The sequence below is a fragment of the Xiphophorus couchianus genome, chromosome 13 (genome assembly GCF_001444195.1).
Source record: "Xiphophorus couchianus chromosome 13, X_couchianus-1.0, whole genome shotgun sequence".
Lineage (NCBI taxonomy): Eukaryota > Metazoa > Chordata > Actinopteri > Cyprinodontiformes > Poeciliidae > Xiphophorus > Xiphophorus couchianus.
This window is the reverse complement of record NC_040240.1, coordinates 8,141,612-8,157,023: the sequence shown is the minus strand read 5'-3', so window position 1 is coordinate 8,157,023 and position 15,412 is coordinate 8,141,612. Positions and strand designations below refer to the sequence as shown.

The following is a 15,412-nucleotide window of genomic DNA, read 5'->3' as shown; positions in this document are numbered from 1 at the left end:
TATTGCAGTGGCATCATCTCACAATAAGTGTTTTGTTTAATTTGAGGACAGGTTTGTTTCAGCGGGACAGAGTCCTACGTTGGGAAATAGTTATTTTGTAAAAATTGTACCTGGTGCTACTTTTCTTCTTTAAATAGAAAAGTAAAAAGGCCCAATTTCTCTTTGCCACACTTCAAAATTTAAAACACAAACATACATGCCATTCAAGTGAGCCAGATGGCTTTTCAGCCCTTTTTAGCACAATTTCCTCCATTAATATTGATACCCCTGAAGTTTAAAGCTTTTCAAATTAACTTATATTTTTTTCTGTGGTAGTATTAATTTAATTAAAATGATAATTCAATACTCATCAATCTCAATACTTCAGCATACAAAAACATTTTGGAAAAGTGTGATACTCTCAACTTTGTGGGAACTACTTGGTGATGGCTCCTTGTGTTCCGAGGTCAATAAGGAACTTCCATCACACATGTTCATATTGTGATATTGTGTATCCATCATTGTCTGATCTTAGAAATGTTGTTCTGGAAGAATAGCAGGAAAATGTTGGGTCAGCATCAAATCAAACCCTATGGATTAGGAATGAGATATCGCTCTGTGAAGACAGATGAGCAAATGCTTCCTTCAATATCCTCTTCCTCTACCCACTGTATATGTGTTTCATCTCTAAATGTTCACCGTTACTCATCCAGTGTGATGACAGAACCAGCTGAGTGAGGATGAAACTGCTGGAGGCTCCACCCCCCCTCTGACATGCTAACCAAGTGATTTGGACGCGGAGCTCGCCTTGTTGATGTTCGTTGGGAGCTGATCCCGGTCGAACCTCCTTGCCTTCACAGCACAGAACAAGGGTTACTAATTGGAACAATGAATCCCGCGGTGGAATTGATTGGGTTCAGCCAGGGCAGTTTGTCTATGGGAAACGGTTGCATTGATTCCCGGCGCTGTGATTCATGCCGATTTGAGCGGCCTCCCTCACGGGTGACTGAGCGGCACATAATTCACCTGCAGACGTTGGATTAGAGGAATCTGTGTAACGCGTGTTAAGGATGTGGTTACCGGGTCACAGAGAGTTATGGTCGTCACCTTTCCCCAACGAATTCTCGTCATCTGGATTATTGTAACACCTATGAGCAACTTTTATGATTCTTTTTGGTCAAATTGTCTTTATTCATTAAGCACAACCTGGGGCACCGCATGGCTCAGAGGTTGAGCAGAATCCTCAACACAGTTGTTTCCGGTTCGACTCCCAGCCTCCTTCCCTCTCTGCCCTTCATCTTGTCAAGCCACTATTGAACAAAAGACCCTAGAACACCTTTTAAAAGAAATGTAAAGCATAATCTGCGATTATAGAGACAAGCAAACAATGGTTTTTCATGACTTTTTCTGTTAATCAACTTTTAAGGAAAAAATATCTGGCTCTTATACTGTAGTGCTCCATCCCTCCCAGGTACGGCACAGTTTCTTGGGCTGGTTGAGGCAAAGTGTCTCTATGCTCAGCTGTGTTCTGGCACCTGTTCATGTTCTCTGAGCCAGCTCTGGCCCATAAATTGTTGTCAAAATTTGTCAATGTTTTGGGTATGTGGATCTGGGCCAGTTTGGATTGAGAGCTGGCACCTTCAGCTGCTTAAGGACTAACGGAGGACCAAACATGTTTGTTGACCTAAATTTTGGGGGGGATACGTTTCCAGGGCGCCTGGCTCTGTGTTTGGGTTGGCTTACACGCGGTCTTCTTCTCATGATTTCAAGAGCTGCGGCTGTCTTCAGCCATTTTGAAGTCAGTGCAATGTCCTGTAGATGTATACAGATCCACCGATTTTCACATGTTCTTTCACTTTGCCGTTACAAACCGTGATGTATTTTACTTGGATTTTGCTATAGACTAACAGTACCGTGAAACTGAGAATCAGAAGAAAAAGTATGAGCTAAGAAAACCTTATACAAAATCCAGTTCAACTAATGTGCAGTTTGTCACAGCCAACATGTGGAACAGTTTTCACAAGTCAAGCGAAATTAAAGTAGATTTTGATCATGCTCTGTTTATCCATTTCCTAAATAAACTGTGAAAATACAAAATCTTACCAATTTTTTTTCCTCTAGATTCTAGTGTAAATATCTTAGTACAATTAAAAATATTGGAGCCTGTTTTAAGTCAATAATTCTTTAATATTGATTTAAAATAAATAAATTTAAAAAAAAAAAAGCTTCGTCCCACTGGTAGATTTTTTCACTTGTAACAAAATATTTTCCCATATTACAAGTGAAAAAAAAAATTTGCCAGTGGAACTACTACTTTGTTTTTGCTATGGTTTAGATTAAAACATGTTCACTTTTGTGTCTGGGTGCTCTGTTGTTACAGACACAGCCTATAAAGACTTGATAAAAATACAGATAGAACATTTAAAATTCTGTGGCTGTAAGGTGACAAAATGTGCAAAGGCTCAGGATGCGTCAATATTTCTGCAAAGCTCTCCACATCCGCTTCGACTCCCCTGGCACAGTTCGCAAGGTTTCTTGTTCCAAGGTTTATTCAGAAGGGCTGTTCAGTCCTGAAATCAATACGTTTTGGATTATTTTCTCCTCAGTTTAGAGATCATGGAGTACCTCTCTTCCTCTCAGTGTATGCCAGCCAGTCTCTATCTATGCAGTTCTTTGTCCAAATCCGTGTTTTTTTCATATGACCTGTAAAAATGCAGTGCAAAAGAAGTACAAATATGGTGCTGAGAAGCAGGCGGACTTCAAAAAATAACAATTTTTTGAAGCACCTCTTAATGGATTCTCCAACATTCCAGATGTAAAATACCTTGTATACATACCACTAATGATATTTGCATTTAGTCCACATAAAGATTTAATTTGAACAAAATCACAAATGTTCACAACTGCCACAAATAGTGGCACCAACAGCAATTCTTCAATAAATGAAGCATTTTAAAGTACATACTTGAAGAGGATCTTCAATGAATTTTCCACAACTTTCCAATATATACATAAAAAATATTCTTTATCAAGTCAAGTCTTTTGATTCATTTGGCTTGCTGGAATTATGTGTCATGAGAAGGTATATGTTTTGAATTGCTTATGATACTGAAAAAAGTTGCAGAATACTCAGAAAATATCTGAAAAATGTTGCTTCAGTCAGATAGGTCCAAAACAGTTTTTTGTTTTTAGCAACTTGTAAAGTACTGTGTAGAAACATGATGGTGGCGGAGTCATGCTGAGGGAATGTTTTTTTCTTCAGTCATTAAATCAATAATTTTCCCAACTTTATTAACTTCTCACTTTTCAAATCAGTTTTCCTATAATGAAATAATGAGAAAAGATTTGTCTATGTCCTGTTTTTCATCTGTTAAAATAAAGTGCATACAAAAATCTAATTCGAAAAAACCCCCCACAAAATTGTGACAACGTTAAAATAAAATAAGACAAAAGTTCCTGGTGTAGCTATCATAATATGATTATGAGTTAAATAGTCACATCTTCTCTGTATTGACTGCATGATGCTATCACATAGCCGATTTTAACACGCTATTGAACCAATGTTGTGTTCAATCTGACGATGTTTACATCAGTATTTAAAGCTGAAAAGGTGTATTAAAAGATATGGTGGTGTACTTTAAAGTGAATTGAATTAATCGCTTTGAGCAAACAAGACTCTTTTTTGTTTTCTTTTACAAAAACAAATTTGCAGTTCCCAAAGACGGCCCCAAGTGGTCGCTGTTTGTCCCAAACACTTCAAGGCAGCTTCACAGCAACGCATCTCTGCCCCCTCCTTTCTACTCTGCTCTCCTCTCTTCCCAGCTCCGCTCCGCTCCGCTCAGCAGTGCGTCCCTCACCTCCTCGGTGTGACCAGCAGCCCTGAGCGGATAACAGCCGTCCGGCAGAGCGCCGCCCGTCCCGCAAACCAGCACAGCCGCCATAAAACCCGAACGATGACATTCTTACAGCAGCGACAGGGGCTAACATTTATTTGACAACTTCCCTTTCTGACACCTTGCCTCCGCCGCTCCTTGCTGTTAAGTGGTGAGTCCCTTTTAAATCTGCAGAATCTTTTTTTTTTTTTTTTTTTTTGACGTTCTGCCATAGAAACATTTGGGTTTGCTTTCATAAAACGTAGTATCTTGTCATCTCCCTTCTACTGTTGCATATACCTTTTGTCATTCAGTCACATGAACTGCTTAAAGGGGTTATTATAGTCATACAGTCATACCAGACGGAGATGATTGGATTACGCACATTATGAAAGCTGCAGCGGAGATCGCGGTGCTGTTTTATTTACTTTCGCTCAGAATGCTATGTGGAACTGCTTATCAAATCGGCAGCGGAAGAAGCAGGGGTCTTGCTTAGGTCAGTCATGCCCCTCTGGTTCTCAGGAGATGCCCTGCCTGGGGGGGGGGTTAAAGTCATAAATCCACCTCAGGAAGGATAAATCATTCAAGCATCGCCACCTCTTGTTGTTTGCGCGCATTTTAATGCATGTGACTCTCGGTGTGACAAGTGGGTGGGGGAGGGCGAGCACGAGCACATTTTAAAGATGCTTCTGCAAGCGTTCAGCCCCGGGCCAAGAGCATGCACGCTGAGGTGTGAGATAGTATCAGATGGCGTCACACACACACACACACACACACCCGCACACATGCAGCGTAAAACGTACTTCACTCCCCGGGAGCACAAAACAGACGCATGCGAATGAAAATCTGAAAAGTGCGCCATGCGTGTTATTTGATGCTTTTCAGAATCTCCTGTTTCATCGTTACAGTAACGCAGGCCGCAGCGCTGGCACTCTGTTCGGGAAACGGTCTGTGAAGGACCGTTTTCAAGTCTTGCCGTGAGTTCGGACTTGTGTCTTGTGCAGGCTTCTCTCTGTGAGGTTAGCCAGACCAGTCATCACATCAACTTTATCAACGCTTCCCCGCCCCTTCTGTAGAAAAACGTCTCATCTGGTAGGTTTTGCAGTGGAGGTGGTGTTTTCTGGATGACCCGCTGTGTTCATTTTTGATCACACCTATAGAATTTTTGCCTCTCGGCCATACAGTCTAGCTTTTGTCTTATCTGATTAATTCTTGTCCTGTTGACTGATTTCCCCCCCCCCCACCTGAGCTGTGGTTTTCTGCAGCTCCTCCAAAGCTATCATGGTTCTTTTGGCTGCTTCTCTGAATAATGCCCTCCATGCCTAGCGTGTCACACGCTAGCCTAGCTTTGCTAGAAGCAAAACACAACATTGCGATAACCTTGTTGAGTGTTGCAGTGATGAGATTGATTGCAGTGAAGTCACATTTTATTGACGCTCTCCTTCCTTTTCCAACATCCTGGCGTCCAGGCTACTCTCCCTCAACTGTAACATGTTGCGTAGCACATGAAATATATTAGCTTAGCAAATATTGCATGCCTTAGGAGATGTTTAAATTTTGGGATATTATTTCATAAAAATGCTCCACAACTTCCTCCCTGACCTTATTTGGCCGTCAAGATGCTGTTTGTTCACTAACAACTGGGATCCTACACACTCTTCCTCCATTTTCAAAAAGACAAAACGTCTATATTTATTATTTATATCAGCCTTATATTCTGTCTTTCATTTTAAATAATGGTCATTTCACTAACCACTCGGTTTCTAGGCAACTTTAAATACAGTTTGAATTGGAGTTGTGGTTGTTAAACTAAAATAATGCCACCAGAGTTCATAACCCAAGCTTTAAAGAATCTGTATTCCGTCTTAAATACTTAACTCCTTATTTGACTGGTAAAAACATTTTAGATTTTGAAACGGATCTCAACTACCCAGACATGGACTTTATTATCATTCATTAAAATGTATGCGTCGAGCGGAATTTTGTTGCAGGCCTCCAATAATAACAACAAACAAATAAATCCAAATTGATAATAAAAAGTAACAAAGTAAGCATATATCTGCGACAGACTGGCGACCTGTCCAGGGTGAACCCGCCTCTCGACCAAAACGTTCGCCAGAGATAAGCACCAGCACCTCCCGACCCCACTAGGGACAAGGGTGTCAGAAAATGGATGGATGGATGGAAAATAAGTATATAAAGTTTAAAAAAAGAATAATGGGAGTTTAGCTGTTTTTGGGAATAATGGACCTATAGGTTCCAGACGCTACGAGAGCATTGAAATCATTGCTCTAAACATTTGAACCCAATTGCAGCATTTTGGATTTTCGTTATTTTTGTAACCTACAGACAATAAGACCTGAATACTGTTGAAGGAAGTTCGAAGTTAATTGCACTAATGTGGCTGTTTCTGTTAGTAATTTGGTGATTTATAAAGGCTGCTGTTGGATGGGACTTTATTTAGGGGTGTCTGAGCAAAGTTGGGAGGGAAAATGGAAATGCATGGCACAATTTTCATATTTTTATTCCTAAAAACCTGTCTAAAAATGTGTATGACGTAGAAGACACTCATGAAGACACTCATAAATGTTAGCGCTAACATTGTACTGATCTGGGGAAGAATCAAGAGATTGAGGCTAATGAGCTTTATGTCAGGAGGAAATAAATATAAGGCCTCTTAGACATTGATGCCATGTGTGATTGTTTCCTTCCAAAGCGTGTAAAGCAAGCAAATGGTAAGTGCCTTGAGTTGCATGAAAAGATCGCCGCGCTCTTGGCACGCTTCAAGTAGAATATGAATAATTACTCATGTGTTTGAGTTCTGAAATCTCGCCTGACTCACTCTTGATCTGCGGAGTAATCCAGCGAGACATAATTGAGGCTGAACCTCTTTTTATTTTTATTTTTATACCTCATAATGCTGACGCCGAGCCGAAATGGGCGGCAAAATTTCACACGTGTTCAATGCGTCTCATGCCATCAGATAATCTGGCTCCTCAAAAGGCCAGGCTGACTGCTGTGCGCTCTCTCATCCTCCATCAAAACACGCATGCAGGCGAACTCTTAAAAAAAAAAAAAGAAAAGAAAAAGTAGTTGGAAAGGTTAGCACACTCTCATTCAGTCATATTACTCATAAATGCAGCGGCACATCTGACCGCTCTTCAGATCCGTTTCTGCCCGTTGCTGGTCCTCGTGCTCTTTGAAATGAAAATCAATTGAAAACAAACCGAGGGGCTGAGCGGACACTTATAATAACGAGAGAGCCTCTCCTCGTGTACCTGCTTGCATCTCAATGCGCGTGTTGTTGCACAGCGTGCTGCTGTGTGCACCGTTGGACGGCCATCTGTAAGGCATAATTTGCTGGCTAAGGGGACGTGTATCATCGCAGGGTGAGGCCGTGATTGGTGGAAGGTGAGTGGTCGGTTGGTGCTGGTTCGAACTGGACTGGGTTTTTTTTTAATGACTCACTGTTAGATTGCTTCGACCTGCTCAGACTAAAGCCGTTTTAACATAAATGAGGGGGACTGTCAAATCTGTTAGAAAATATGGTAATGATCGCAGTTTAAATATAGGCAGTAGTGGTCTCACAATGAACCATCCAGCACCCTGAATACTTTTAGGAAACATGGCCTGCAGCAGCTTCAATAAGATTTAGACAAAAAACAACAACAAAAAAAACCTATTTATTACCATCTGTAGCAATTCCTATAAAATAAATTAAACTGATTTTTTAAATGTGTATGTAGGAGCGTTGCTAAAATATCCATCTCCTTGTTTATTCTCCAGAGAATGTAGGTCCTTACTCCTATATACAGTATATATACACTGCTCAAAAAAATAAAGGGAACACTCAAATAACACATCCTAGATCTGAATGAAAGAAATATTCTCATTGAATACTTTGTTCTGTACAAAGTTCCATTTGCACAACAGCAGGTGACATTGATTGTCAATCAGTGTTGCTTCCTAAGTGGACAGTTTGATTTCACAGAAGTTTGATTTACTTGGAGTTATATTGTGTTGTTTAAGTGTTCCCTTTATTTTTTGAGCAGTATATATATATATATATTGCCAAGAGGCAGCCATTTTCAAATCGATTGGTCTTTGTGAGAACTGGGTTTGAAATCTTAAAAAAAGACATCAATAAAAGAAAGTAAAATAACAGATTTGCTTTCCCCTTTTTAGCCTTCCTATTACCTGCTGAAAGTCTCGCTCTCGATACTGGAAGCACCACACTTTGAGTTTTCTTCACGCAGTAACAACATCCACGTTGAAGGGTGTTGCGAGTATGACCCCGTACCTGTTAGTTTCCAGTCACTTCTCAGGCAAAGATTGACTTTTCAGTTTCTAACTTAGAATTACCGACTTGTGCCGGTCAAGTAAAGACTCTTTCTCTTTTTTATAAAATTTTCTTTGTAGCATAACTCATATTGTCTATTTAAAAATAAAATCTTTATGCAGTTAGCCTTGAGAGGACAATATGGCACTAAATGTCAAATTGAATAAAAATAATTCTGCATGTTTCATGTTTCCTATTGTCTTGCTGTCATTGAATATTACAGGACTAAAGTGCATTTTATCATAATCGGACCATCTAAATATACAGTAATGGCAAACCATGTTCCTGTGAACACACTCCTCGACTTGTTATCAATTTCCCCTCAGCTGTGATGAGACCAGTGCTGCCAGGGCTTTGGCTACTTTGAGGTAATTGCACGCCAGATTTCCTGTTAATGTGGCATGTGCAAAGATAATTACTTCTCGGGGACATTTGCGACAAATAATTTGGGAAAAATCATTTCGAAAGAAAAACATTAACAAGAGACTCTGAGTGGAGCGCAACGCCTAAGATGAGACATGCAGTAGCCTCCAAAAGATGAAGATGAAAGTGAGTGGCAGATAAGCCAAATAAATACTGTAGATCGCAGTGTTGCCTGATTGGCTTGGGAGATCCATTTATCCTCCGCATATTTTCCATAGATTTAAATGCATGAGGATTCACTGGTGCTGAACACGGACCTAAAAGATTTCTCAAACAGCAAGTTTCCACAAGAAAAGTTTACTTTGCATTAAATGTCAGAGAAAAAAAAGGGTTTGTTTGCCTTTTGTTGCAGTTAAAAATAGATTGTTTCAAATTGAAAATAATTATGAAGCATAACAAGTCTATATGTTAAGTATAATTTATCTTTTTAAAAAAAAATCAAAGCAACATAGTCATGTTAGTCATATTTGCTGAAATGTTTCACATGTTTCTGTGAAGCTGTGGTATTTTCACCCAAGGTTATCATATCGTGAGAATTTCATACTGGCCCACGCCTCACCAGTTATGGAGCTGGGCCCCTTTTGAGCCTAATTGGCCAAGACTGCTGACCGACTGTTTCCGTTTTGGATATATCTGATTCCCTGCTGGTCAAATTTACATGCTTTGGTTCCCCGGATGGTTGGTGTCGTGTGTACAGTGACACGGGAGGTAAGGATGGGCAAGATTCACAATTTGTTCTGACTTCTAGATCATCAACGAAGCACTGGGTGGATTTGTTCCAAACCAGTCAACAATTCAAAGATCATACATATACAGCCAACCAGGATTCCTGTACATCATTCATTTACTTTTCCAGACTTGCATTTCCAAACTCCGCTCTCCTTTTATCCCATTTTAAAAGAAATACTAAATTCAAAATGGATTTGTAGCAGATAAGTCTTTAAATATTGATCCTGCCAAAAAAAAACCCAGAGATATAAATGGGAGGAAGAAAAGAAGGAAAAGGTGCACAATACAGAAACAGCTGAATAGAATTAAGGGGGAAAAAAGACGAAAGGGACGTCAGGAAGAAGTGGAGAAGAAAGTAGTGAAGGAACCAAGGATGAAGCTAAGAAAACAATAAACAAAAGTTTTTTGTCTTTTCTCCACGCTGTGTAGTGTTATCCTGGTTAAAATATAAACTAGTTTTCACGTCAAGCAGGGCTCTCTACTCAAAGAGCCTGCAGGCGCCAGAAGCACCCCCTTAATATTGATTTGTAATTCAAAATTCAATGTATTTGAGATGTCATTTTCACTTTGGTTAAGTCTTTGCAGTACCTATACAAATAATGGTTCATGAAAGCTAAAACAGACAGGTCTGACTCTTAAAAGAGCTGCGAATCGACTGTAGGATTCAGTAACACTGGACGTTATTGGTTAAAAGACGGTATTAGTCAGATCTGTAAGAAAAAGAAGTATCATGGAAAAAAGAAATAGGTCACGCTTTAAAAGGAGTGCGGTAGAAAGCCTCCAATAGAAGTCTTTTGAGAGAAGAGATAAATATGCATCTTTTTCTCCTGAATTCCTGCAGGGTTCTGAAGAATTTCGCTCGACCGGGAGCATTGACATTGTAAGTGGGGTGAGATCCTGTTTAGATCCAGGATTACACGAGCCGGCCACCAGTATCCCAGTAGGGGTGGAGTGATGGTGGAGTGAGAGGTAGGGGGCTACAGAGAGAGGGATGTCACTGACCACATTAGTCACCAAAGAAAGCAGGCCATGAGTCAGGAAAGCTCTCAGTCTCATCCATCATGCCCCTCTTAACCCACTTTCCTTCCAGGCAAGCCGCTCTAACTTTTTGTCTATTTTCTGCCGGCTCTCCAACCCCCTCTTCGCTGCTGACGGAGGAACTTTGCTATCCTACTTTTCACGGCAGAAGACGAAAAAGAAAACACTCTATAGTGCTGCGCAGACTGCAGGTTGAAACCGAGCAGACATTTTTCATGCGGCGGAGAACATCCGTCAACGAGCCGCATTATGAGTAAATACAGTAATTAAAGGGAGTTTGTTTAGCTAGTCGTTGTGAGATAAAAAAAAAAAAATCATCATAGTGATGTGGAGAAAGGGACCTCATAAGCGTCAGAGACTTCGGTTGTATTTTATGAGTGGTCTCACGTCTCCAAAAGGCCGCTGGCTCAGTTCCTGGTAACAGGGCATAGCTGACTTACTGCTGCAATGAAAACATGACATTGCCTGCCCAGCTTTGGTCGGATTAGCCTGGAAAATGGGAGAAACTTGGGAGAAGTGGATAAACATTTCTGGGAATACGGTGTAGTGATTTCAGGCTTGTCACTGCTACAAAGAAAACATTTTTCCAGAAAGCAATGCAGCTATCAATAATAGGATAAACACGGACGCTTTTATGAAGCATATTATGTAGCCACAAGGCAGACACTAGTGTCAAAGTTTTACGTTGCAAAAGGATACATGAATAAGTACAAGAAAAATACTAGTTTAAAATGAAAGCACTACAATTGCTACGAAAATAATTAACAGTGGTTTTGATTTTCTTCGGGTAGAAATGCACAGTTGGAGCATTTTCTCTTTTAGCAGCAATTAGCTTGATTAGCATTGCCAATAAATAATACATTTCCCAAAGGCTGTGAGTATTCCCAAACACTACATGTTTGATTGACATGTAGTGTGTGGGCATTTGTCCATTGCTAAAACATAAACCGCCTTCATGATGTGCACAAAGACATTTTCCCTTTGAACTTCAGCCTCTGGTAGTTTTTTCCAGACGCATCAGTGCACAAAAATGCCGTTTTGAACTCCTGACTTTGACTTGAATCACTCATAATTCACAAAATGAAAGACTTCAGATTGACTTAGAATAATGGCTACACGGATGCCTCTCCAGCTGAACGCTGTATTAGTTGTGATCGGGTGGTGTCAGAACAAAATAGAGCCACCTTCCTTCTGAGCTCTCCTTTTGTCGTTAAGCTAGCTGCTTTATTACAAAGGCGCGTCCAGTTCTTCAGAACAGAAGCTAAGTAAAAAAAATAAAAAATCTTATTTACTCACCACATCATGCTTTACTGACAATGTCGCAGACCAGTACACACCTTGGATGCTTTTAACAGCTTACGTTAGATAAGAAGAGTTTTAAATACAGATTTGCAGCATGGATTACTAGGAATTCTCCAAATTTGTGTGTTCTTACTGTGACAAGATGAAAAACCTTAAAAAGGGTTCATACAATACCAATAAATATGGAAATATCTATGAAGTGCAACATCTAATCAAAGAGTGGACAATATGAGAATGCTATGGTCATACAAAGCACTTTGTTTATTTAAACAGAAATACCTTTTTATATTTCATATTGTGTAAATACTATTCATCAGTTAAAACATTTAAATATAAGTGCATTTGTATACATTTCTTATTGAGTAAATATTACTGGTTAAATAGCTTATTTTTTATGCATCTTGAGTTTTTAAGTCAATCGTTTAAAAATCCTAAAGAATAAAAGTTAATGTAGATGTGAAAATGTTTATTTCGCTCATTAGAGACTTGAGACTTAATTTGAAAATGACTTGTAAACATCTTTGTCAACGCACAGAAATAGAGCTGTGCCGAGAGACGTCTCTGGGCGCCGACTCACAGAAGATGCTCGGCAGCCAGCTGCCTCGGGTGAAGGTTGTCGCGATTGAATTAATGCAGACATGTTTTTTTTTTTATGGCTGTCATACAGCACCAGCGTTTTTTCTTTGTTTTTTTTGCCCGTTTCACCCCTCGTCGCCCACACAACCTGCAAGCTCCCAGCACTTTTTCTAAGCAATTAGCAAACGCGTCTCTCACATTAGGATGCCATATGATGGAGCACATTGTTCTTAAACCGTGACTTTTAAATCTGCTCGTCTATCTTGAAATTAGAAATTGCGCAGTGTATTCCGTTGTTTCCCGCCTTTCAACGATTCTATTAGAATTCTGAACAGCCTCAGACGGGTCAATTTGACCTGTAAACGCGACTCTAATTGGGGAAAATCTAAACATTCGCTTCCTTGTCACGGACGATTTGATATGATTCGGGCTGTTTATGGGAAAACAAAGTGTGACGGATCATATTTATGCGCGCTGTCATGAGGCGATGCTGAGGGAGCGACTCAGCGACTTACCTTATTAAAGATTTTATTGGATAAAAAAAAAATTTGACAGGGCCGGCGGGGGGCATGCTTCATATCGACTCCTTTGTGTATTCATTTCACAGGTTCGCTCTGATTCGGTTTGTAGAAACTGGATGTTAGCGGAGATCCAGTTGAACTTTTCTTCCACTCTGAGCGAAATGAAATCCGTGTGTCTTAGATAAATATTTTGGAGGCGACTTGGATGTTGATTCGGGTCCATCGGCCAAGGCATCAACGCCCTCTGTCATCCGATATCTTGGCTCCGTCTCCTGCCGCTCTGGCGCGTATTATTCATTACAGCATATGTGTATTTGCACCACTCCGGGTTTCTCAGTGTGGGATTTTGTGCAGGATCCACTTGGCTCCTGGTTTTCCTGCAACCTGGCACTCTGACTCCGAGTGTGTGCGGGCGTGGGTGTGTGTGTAACTGTAAACCCATCCTTCTGCCTTCTCGCCTTATAGAGCCCTTATGATCAGAGAGATACACCAGCCACTCTCACATACACACACACCACCAGGCCAGGCACAAAGGCAGCAGGCGCCGGACCGAATGGCACAGCCAGGGGACGTTTCCATGGTAGCATTAACAGGAAGTGCATTACACCTCATGCGTGCCCTGCTGATGTGATTTTTAGAGGATTTTCTTCCTGTGCATCTTAAACAGGTTGTCACATGTACATATTCTTGTTGTTAAAGCTTAATACCAGTTATTGCATTGAGTGTGTAGCTCTGATTCAACACCAGTAATTAAGAGATTCATTCAGCCGAGAGGTCTTTTATTAAATTCTGAGTCACACGCAAGCTGTTTGTGGTTAACACCTCCCTTACGAACATCAATAGTACAAGACTTTTGGATCGACTGGGACTGAAGTGGTCGATGATTTTTAATTGATATCAGATGACCTATTGAGCTTCCTTCAGTGATGCACCTCATTTGATCTGGTACCTTTGACCCTGTTCTCTGCCGTCACAGAGAAAACAGCTTGAACCTTCCCACAGAAATTCAATGCACATAAGAAGACTGAAATGACAAGAGGGTTAGAACTACAGTGCCTCCTTAGCAATTATATCAATCACGGCATCACAGGTTAATTAAAAAGTCCAGCGGTGGCAGAGCGGTTTGTGAAGCAGAGCTATCTCAGAGTGATATTTAATGGATCACTCAGCCTCTTGTAATTACAAGGCTGTGGTACTTGTGTTCGCATGTGTGGTTGATTCACACCATCGTTCATTCATATAGTTTTTTTAAAAACAGTTTTTACAGCGTTGTTGGATGTTGGTTTCAGTTTTGAGCAGTGATGATGTTCAGGATACGCTGCTTTGCTAAAGGAACCGTACCTCTCGTGGTTTTCAACACGTCGTCCCGTTGCAACGTCGGTGGGTTTTGTTGGAGTCTTATGTGATGGACCAACACGAATCTTGCCAAAGTTATTTTTTTTGTCCTGCTTTATTTTACTTGATAGAAAATGATAGAAAGTTGAGATTTTTTCTTCACAAATGAAAATCTAAAAAATGGTGGTATTCCTTTGCATGGAAACACTTTGTAGAGCTACCTTGTGTTGCAGTTAAAGCTCCAACTCTTCTGGGATGTGTTTCTTTATCATTCGTAGTTTGAATGAGCTTTAGACTTTGACTGGGACATTCTAATACATGCGTGTGCTTTATTCTAAATCCGGTTCGTTGCAGCTCCAACTGTGGATCGCCATATATTGTATCTGTTATTATTTTTTAATGAAAAATTTCTTATCATAGAAATTTTGATTTATTGTTGTCTCAATAAATTTCAGTTAATAGCATCAAACAAAAAAACTGACAGTATTGTTGGAAATTGTAATTTTTTCCCTTGCAGATTGAAAGAGTGTCAATAAATATCAGTAAATTTGAAAATAGCATTAAATGCAGTTACTGTATTCAGTTTTAGTGATATAAATCGCAATTCTTTAAGTAAGTAAAAAGGCCTCTAAAAGCCAATCACAGACATAGTTACCCAAGAACGAAGTAATAAATAGTATTTTTATCGTATTTTTTTGTCAATGTCACAATAGTAAAACAAAATATCACGACACCATTCAAAGTTCATTTTCTCCACTCTTAACTCTGACTCCATGTTTTGGTTCATTCTTGAGCATCTCCTTTTTGTTTTGTTTCTTGCATCATATCACAGCGATTCCACCAGAATTAATCTTTATTTAGCTCACCCACATTCCTTTTGAGCCTGACCCGGTTCTTTGAGACAACTAACGAAATCTTTGCCCACAGCATGATGATGCCACCACCATGTCCCATTTCTCTCATGGCTCCTGCTCTGGTTAAAGCTCTCCCTGCCCATTCTGTCAGCTCAGGTGGATGCCATTATTTTGACCAATTTGTATTTTGCTTTCTGTCGTTCTTTAACAAATCTCTAAGACATGTGTCAAACTTAAAGCCTGAGGGCCAAATCTAGCCTGTCGTAACATTTTATGTGCCCCTCTAGAGCACAGGTGTCAAACTCCAGTCCTCAAGGGCCCGTGTCCTGCAGTTTTTAGATGTGCCACAGGTACAAAACACTGGAATGAAATGGCTCAATTACCTCCTCCTTGTGTAGATCAGTTCTCCAGAGCCTTGCTAATGACCTAATTATGCTATTCAGG

General features: G+C 40.2%; 1 protein-coding gene across 1 annotated transcript in view; it reads left to right on the top strand.

Moving 5' to 3' along the window:
• Nucleotides 1–3,793: 3,793 nt before the first annotated feature.
• The window catches only part of rims3 (regulating synaptic membrane exocytosis 3), a 46,118-nt gene continuing 34,499 nt past the window's right edge, over nt 3,794–15,412 (top strand). The window contains exon 1 of the mRNA XM_028035420.1: nt 3,794–4,023. The gene's annotated coding sequence lies outside the window, so the exon portion shown is untranslated. The remainder of the gene's footprint in view (nt 4,024–15,412) is intronic.